Here is an 8,042-nt window from a genome sequence, read left to right on the forward strand (position 1 = left end):
TGGATTGCTGAATTAACGTTCCATTGTTTGGACATGTCACAATTTATTTACACATTCATGAGCTGATAGACATTGGAGTTGTTTCCACTTTTTGGTATTTTGAATAATGTGCTATGGACATTTGTGGACAAACTTTTGTGTGGACGTATGTTTCAGTTGGGTTAAATTGTAACTCCAGGCTGGGTGAGGTGACTCATATCTGTAATCTCAGCACTTGGGGAGACTGAGGCAGGTAGATTGTTTGAGCTCAGGAGTTCCAGACCCGCCTGGGAATAAAGTCAGGCCCTGTCTCTACAACAAATACAAAAATTAGCTGAGAGTGGTGGCACCTGTAGTCCCAGCTACTCTAGAAATAGCTACTCTAGAAAATATTTGCAAATTACATATCTGGTAAGGTATATCTGATAAATCTTTTTCTTTCCATTGCAAGGGAAATGGTGAGGTAGGAGCCAGAGGTGGGAGGATTGCTTGAGCATGGGAGGCAGTGGTTGTAGTGAGCTGAGATCGTGCCACTGTGCTCCAGCCTAGGTGACAGAGCCAGGCCCTGTGTCAAAAACAAACAAACAAACAAAAAAACTGTAACCCTCTGCTTAACCTTGTCCATTAGCAGTTTCTAGCAGCAGAATAAATCTCTTCCATCACCACCAAAGATTTTCCACATCTTTGCCAACACTGGTTCTGGCCGTCTTTTTAAATTGTAGCCAGTCTGGTGGGTGTGACGTGGTATCTCATTGCGGTTTTGATTTTCATGTCCCCGATGGGAAATGCTGGTGAGCATCATTTCATGTGCTTGTTGGCCAAATGTTTATCTGCCTTGGCAAAATTGCAATTCAGACCCTTTGCTGACTGTTTTAGTGGGGTCATTGCAAAAATAAAATTATTAAGTTGTAAGAGTTTATCAGGTATGCCTTATCAGAAATGTAATTGGCAAAATATTTTCTCCCATTTTATGGGTTGTCTTTTCACTTTCTTATGGTGTCCTGTGAAGTGCGTGCACGCGCACGCACACACACACAAACACACACGCGCACACACACACACAGACATACGCACGCAATCGCTCTCTCTCTCTCACAACTTTTGGACCAAAGAGGGAAGTAAAACTGTGATTTATTAAGCAGCCCTTTCAGGGTTAACGGCACATTTCTGACCACTCTGTATGCTGCTGCCAGCTTGGGGTGCCCCAGGTAGGTGCTCCCTGGGGTGTCTGCCTCAGGGCTGCTGCGAGGGTGCAGGTCAGGGCTCCTCCAGCTGGGAAACCATGGAATAGTTGGCAGGTGCTTTGAACGTCTTGAGACAAAAGAGAGAAAGCTCAAAATCAAGAACAGACACTGGGTTTGCACTGAAAAGAAATACATCGTTTCCTTGAAGAGAAAAATAGAAAGAAGGTGTGAGAAACCGAAGTGAGGAAAGAAGAGATATGAAGGGAAGAGAGATCAGAGCGCCAACTGCTGGAGATCATTTCATGTCCCAATCACCCCCAGGCGAGTCCGCCTTCTGGGATCACCAGCTGTTTTAACATCCAAAACAAACCTCACTCTTTTCCCGCATAAAGGTGTTAAGTCTAGGACCATCCCTACTATGTCTGAGGAGTTCTGGGGCAGAAGGTGAACTGGGGACTCTCACCCGGGAACATGTCCCCAGGCCCTCTCTGACCATCTTTGGACACATTCTCGCTCCCTCTCCATGCTTCTGCAGCCCCTGGCTTGCTCTGGAACATTCTGCCAGCCCTCCCTCCAGTGTGCTGTCCAGGCAGGCACACCACGGGCATTACTGAAGGTTTGGAGGTGTTGGAGGGTGTTCAGCTGTGGGCCGGGAACTTGAGTATTTGACATCGTGTCCTCAGGCTCACCTCCCATCCACAGCACGGGCAACTCCTGCCACTTGTCCTTCGGCCCAGGCCAGCTGCCTCAGTGCTTCTCTCTCTTCCTTCCAAGATCTTTATTCCCTGCCCCTGAAACCCCAGCTTCCCCAGTCCCCAGACCTCCTACTCACCCGCTTCTGCAGCACAGCTACTCAGAGAAAACGGGCGTTGTCTTCCTTTGCCCCAGCCTCCTCATTCAAACTGTCCTGGGCCTCAACTTCCACACTGAAAGGGCAGCTAATATCTTTTTATGAAGCAAGGAAGACCCATCCGAAAGTTACCATCTTTGGACACACACACACACACACACACACACACACACACACACACACCTGGCCAAAGCTTCAAAATTAATACTTCTTTAACTTTAAAGTGGCGTTGACAAAATTTTTGGTCAGAGCCTCAGGCCAGAGCACCTGGGCTGTCTCCCTCTGAACAAGTGTCCATCAGTAAAAGTGAAAGAAGAAAGTGTCTGTAGTCCCAGCTACCCCAGAGGCTGAGGCAGGAGAATCACTCGAACCCAGGAGGCGGAGGTTGCAGTGAGCCAAGATTGAGCCACTGCACTGCAGCCGGGATGACACAGTGAGACTCCTCTTAAAAAAGAAGAGAAAAGAAAGTGAATCGGTCACCTTTCCGGAGCACCCCATGGGCCAGGGTTTTTTCTTTCCATTGCAAGGGAAATGGCGAACTTGGCGGGCGAGGTTGGGGTGATCCAGCTATGTGAACATTGCCTCCTCCTTCTTTCTGGAGTGCGGTCTGTAAGAGTTCCCAAGGCCAGCGGTAGCTGCAGGACCCCTTTTGAAATAAAATCTGATACAAGCCCTCGTATACAAAGAGGGGTAAAAAGGGAGCCAGATTGGTTTGGGGGACTTGGAGGAAACTTAGCTGATGGTTTTTATACTGTTAAAATGTGGCCGGGTGCGGTGGCTCAAGCCTGTAATCCCAGCACTTTGGGAGACCAAGGCGGGTGGATCATGAGGTCAAGAGATCGAGACCATCCTGGTCAACATGGTGAAACCCCATCTTAGTGAAAATACAAAAATTAGCTGGGCATGGTGGCGCGTGCCTGTAATCCCAGCTACTCAGGAGGCTGAGGCAGGAGAATTGCCTGAACCCAGGAGGCGGAGGTTGCGGTGAGCCGAGATTGCGCCATTGCACTCCAGCCTGGGTAACAAGAGCGAAACTCCGTCTCAAAAAAAAAGAAAGAAATATGTTAAAATGCTCAGTGAAGAGAGGAAGGTGTGTGATGTCATCTTCCAAAACCCATGGTGGAACGTGAGACAAAGCCATGGGGTCTCAGAGAAGAATGGAGGGTGCAAGAGAAGAAGGGTGGGGAGGGTGTCTGGGGATGGCCAAACATGGCATCCAGGCACTCCAGAGCCACACGAGAGAAGTGCACAAAGAATTCAGCAGACTTATCTTTTGCTTTCCCTGATACTTTTATAGAATATTAATTTCTAAAAAGAACAAACCTTGAATTATAAAACATATTTTCTCATCTTTTTAAGTGAGCTTTGCCTTCAGTCATGCCACGTTTTCTCAAGTCGTGGTCCCCTTTGGTTCTTCTCTCTGTCTGGACGAGGAATTCTGATTTCCTTTCCCATAAGGAGAACTCGTGATGAGCCTGTCCCAAGGGTTTCCTTCTCCCCAGTCCAAGGGCAGGACTGCCCTCACCATGGGTTTGCAGAGTTACAAGTGCGTGATGTTATTTCTTTTGATATCAGATATGAATAAAAATGTGCTAAGAGTGTTCTCTCCACTTTAAAAAGTAGCAATCAGGCTGGGCACAGTGGCTCATGCCTGTAATCCCAGCATTTCCGGAGGCCAAGGCAGGTGGATCACTTGAGGCCAGGAGTTTGAGACAAGCCTAGTCAACGTGCTGAAGCCCCATCTCTACTAAAAATACAAAAATTAGCCAGGTGCAGTGGCACATACCTGTAGTCCCAGTTGCTCGGGAGGCTGAGGCAGGAGAATGGCTTGAATCCGGGAGGCAGAGGCTGCAGTGAACGAAGATTGTACCACTGCACTGCAGCCTGGGGGACAGAGCAAGACTGTCTCAAAAAAAAAAAAAAAAAAAGAAAAAGCAATCAGATGGCACTGATTTCTTTTATTGATTTTCCAGAAACCTCTCTCCTCAAAACCTACACATTTTCATCTTTGTGTTCAGTTTTCCTGAGGGGAAACTAGTGCCCAATTAAGTCTTATTTTTGTGTCTGACTATCTTTAACACCCTTGAAAAGTGTTTGCCAGTTTCCCGGAAAAAACTGATGACTTGCTCCTCCACTGGTTCTGCTGACTTGCTGTTTTGGAAGAGATGTTTTTCTTATTTTTGTTTTCATTGGTGTCAAGGGGAGATGGAAATAGTGAGAGCTTTAACCTCTTCTCCCCTTTGCCAGGCTAGGAAGGCCCAATTGAGGCAGCGGGCACTAGAGCAGCCTGGAAGGGGGTACCTGCCTCCAAAGGCCCTAGGAGCATGAGGCATTTCCCCCTACAGCTTTCTGTCCTGCCCAGGGCTGCAGGGACAAGACTGGCAGAATGACAACCAGCAATGCTGAGGGACTGTGGCTCAAGGCACTGACGTCATTGTCTTGGGTTGCAGGTAAGCAAAACCTACCTCAGATGAGCTTCAGCCACAATGGACCTTTATTGGAAAGACACCTCAGAGAGATCCAGGGACACGGGCTCGATGCCCCCTCTCTCATTTCTCTGTTCTCTCATTCTCCCTCAATACAGACAGGCTCACTGCTTGGTCCTCCATGAGGACAAACCTGGCTGCTTCAGAGACTCTGAGTCTATGTATCTGCTCAAGCTAACCAGCCCGATCTGAGACCAATGCATTAGTCACAATTCCAAGCTCCAAGGAGAACGAATCTGATTGTCTTCATCAGGTTACCCACCAGTGGGGAGGTCATTGTCATGAACTAGAAAAGGGGCTCCCAGGAGATTATGCAGGGCTGAAAAAATAAATCCCTAGAGTTATCTATTCTCAGACTGAACACGTCCCTCCAAAATTCCGTGCCTTTGTGCAGCAGCTCCTTCTGTTGCGGCAGCAGCGTGGCCGTGATCATACAAGCGGCTTGGACAGTAAGACAAGGTGTTAAGTCTTTCCCCACCAAACAGCATCATGCAGTCAGTTCAACGCACCAGCTGAAATACCTGCTAGTATCGGATACCCTCGAGGCTCAGAGGAGGTGAGTGTAACCCAGACACACTTTGGGGCTCCATGTAGCTTAGTTTATGTATGGAGACACATTTAAAAACACACAGGCCAAAAATAATTAAACTTAATTCAAACCAATTATAAGTTTTCTTTTGCATCTTCTCTTTTCTAAGCAGAGTCTCACTCTGTTGCCTAGGCTGAAGTGCAGTGGAGCAACTGTGGCTCACTGTGGCCTCAACTTCCTGGGCTCAAGCAATGCTCCCACCTCAGCCTCATGAGTAGCTGGGACTACAGACACATGTCACCTAATTTTTAAATTTTTTGTAGAGATGAGATCTTATTATGTTGCCCAGGCTGGTCTCCAACTCCTGACCTCAAGTGATCCTCCTGCCTCAGCCTCTCAAAGTGCTGAGATTATAAGAAAGAGCCACCATGCCCGGCCATCTTGCATCTTTTAATGAACATTAATGGGGAACAAATTCATAACCCCTCGGACGTTTCCAACTTTTCTCTTGTCTCCTTTCAGCAGATAGCAGATGCCCCAGAACATCCTACTTGCCCGATTCCCTCCGAACACTTCCTGACGCCCAGCCTGCTTGGCTTTCCTGCCATCCTCCTCTGCTCTTCCCAGAATCTGTCAGCTTTCCACCCTGTAGCTCCACTCGGCCTCTCTGGCTGTGTCTTGTTCTCTTTCCTCCAGCAGCCCAGGCCCTGTTTCTCTCTACCCAGGTTTCCGCAGGCATTTTCTTTCTTGCCCAGTAAAGACTAAACTCTTTTTTAGACGGTAGAAAAGAGGGAATACCTGAGTAGACAAAGGAAAACCCTATGGAGCTGGTTGGGCGTAGGAGGAGGGAGAGAACACTCATGTGGACAAATACTCTGTCCCTCATACAGAGATGAACAAGACCAGGTACCAGCCCACAATGTGCTCCATGTTTAGTGAAGGAGCCTGACACAAACACAGATCCAAGCACACCTCTCCTTGGGGTAGGGGCGTGCATCAGAGAAAGCCACCGTACCTGTTTGAGACCAGCAGGAGTGCATCGCATGGCCAAAGCACAGTGACAGGCAGGGCTACTGTTTCTGACTTACAGGTGAGGAAAACGAGCTCAAAGGTGATCTACAGCTTCCCCCACTGTGGTCCCGCAAGTCATAAGCAGTGTCGGTAGGACTACAGCCCTTCTCTGTCTGACCATAAGGACCAAACTTTTTATTTTTTTTGGAGACGGAGTTTTGCTCTTGTCCAAGCTGGACGGCAGTGGATGATCTTGGCTCCTTGTATCTACCTCCCGGGTTCAAGTGTTTCTCATGCCTCAGCCTCCCGAGTAGCTAGGGCTACAGGTGCCCATCACCATGCCTGGCTAATTTTTTTGTGGGTGGTATTTTTAGTAGAGACGGGGTTTCACCATGTTGGCCAGGCTGGTCTTGAACTCCTGACCTCAGGTGATCCACCTGCCTCAGCCTCCCAAAGTGCTGGGATTACAGGCATGAGACACCACGCCCAGCTGAGAACCAGACTTTTAATCACTGCGGCAGAACACTGTCCTGACTGAGAGCTTCCTTTCTCCAAATTTTACTACTTGTTTGGATGTTGGGTCTCAGATCACAGAATCTACTGGAGCTCTTAACGGTGTGTGGTAAAAGATGACTGGAGAGTTGGGCACAGTGGTTCACCCCTGTAATTCCAGCTACTCAGGAGGCCAAGGTGGGAGGATTGCTGAGCCTGAGAGTTCCAGCCTGCAGTGAGCTCTGATGTGCAGCTGCATCACAGCCTGGGCAACAGAGCAAGACCATGACTTCAAAAAAGGAAAGAGAAAAACGACTGGATCTTCATCTCATCATAATGTTATTTTTGTTATTTTCCATCTCACAAATACAGAAGTGACAAAATAAGCATAGAAGTTATCTTTCTTTCCCAAGGAACTAAACTAGGATTGGAAATAAATTTACGGTGACTTGTAAAAAAAAGTCCTCTTCTCTCCCCGCGGGTGATCATCTGAGCTGTTGCCCGGGTGCTGCTCTGCCCACTGTTTGGAGACCTCCCACCCTCGTTACTGCCTAGAGAGAGCCCTTCTCTGAGCTGAGCTGCTGAACATTCTGGAAGATGTGTGCTCCGATGAGTGGAGAAAGTGGAGTAGGGCAAATTGCATTCTAGGCGGAGCTGTCAAAAGGCATCCATCCATTCATGTGTTTGCTCAGTTCTCTTTGGGTTCTCAGATTTTTCAGATCAACCCCTGGGCAGCTTGCCCTTTGCTGTTGCGGCAGAGGCTCTGTTCAGGCTTCTGGCCCATAAATAAAATCAGAGCTTCGTTCCCTGCCGACGCATTGCCAGGTCCCCAGGGCAGGAATGTTATTAGACACTCAATAAATATTTTTGGAATCTTGAATGAATTTATCTCCTGAAACCTGCTCAGAGATGGTGAATAAACAGAGGGACATGGAAAACACAACGCCCTTCTCTTCTCCCAGGAGATTGATTTGGTTATTATATCCGAAATAGACATGTAAATTAGCATACACTCAGCACTGAAGTGAAACTCATCCCTTAACCTAAATAAAATTTAACACACTCCATAGCTCTTCTTGCTATTCTTGGATTAGCTTTCTAGGGATTTTAAAATAATACACCTATAAAATTGAGAGCTAGAAAACTCCAGAGTGACCTAAGATCCATCTGAACCAGGAGAAGATACAGACTTGACCCCCAAGGGCTGTGAGTGAGGATCATAAAGGCAGGCTGGAGATGGGAAATGCGAAACATTCCCGTGGACCGTCATGAAGAAAGTCCCATGGGAGTTCAGACGAATGAGATCACTTTGGCCAGTGGCAGAAGTGAAGTATTTGTGCAAAGGGTGGGCATTCATTCATTCATTCATTTTGTTCTTCCTAGAAATATTTCTGGCCTGGTGTGGTGGTACACACCTGTAGTCCCAGCTACTCAGGAGGCTGAAAAGGGAGGATTGCTTGAGCCCAGGAGGTCAAGGCTGCAGTGATCTGTGATCGTGTCACTGTACTCCA

At 47.8% G+C, this 8,042-nt stretch overlaps 1 long non-coding RNA gene across 1 annotated transcript in view; it reads right to left on the reverse strand.

Annotated features, from left to right (window-relative positions):
• Nucleotides 1–1,093: 1,093 nt before the first annotated feature.
• The window catches only part of LOC128928379 (uncharacterized), an 11,687-nt gene continuing 4,738 nt past the window's right edge, over nucleotides 1,094–8,042 (reverse strand). Inside the window, exons 4-5 of the long non-coding RNA XR_013523817.1 lie at nucleotides 1,996–3,915; nucleotides 1,094–1,290 (exon numbers count right to left, since the gene is read on the reverse strand). This is a non-coding gene — a long non-coding RNA (uncharacterized LOC128928379). The remainder of the gene's footprint in view (nucleotides 1,291–1,995; nucleotides 3,916–8,042) is intronic.

This window comes from Callithrix jacchus, chromosome 11, assembly GCF_049354715.1.
Source record: "Callithrix jacchus isolate 240 chromosome 11, calJac240_pri, whole genome shotgun sequence".
Lineage (NCBI taxonomy): Eukaryota > Metazoa > Chordata > Mammalia > Primates > Cebidae > Callithrix > Callithrix jacchus.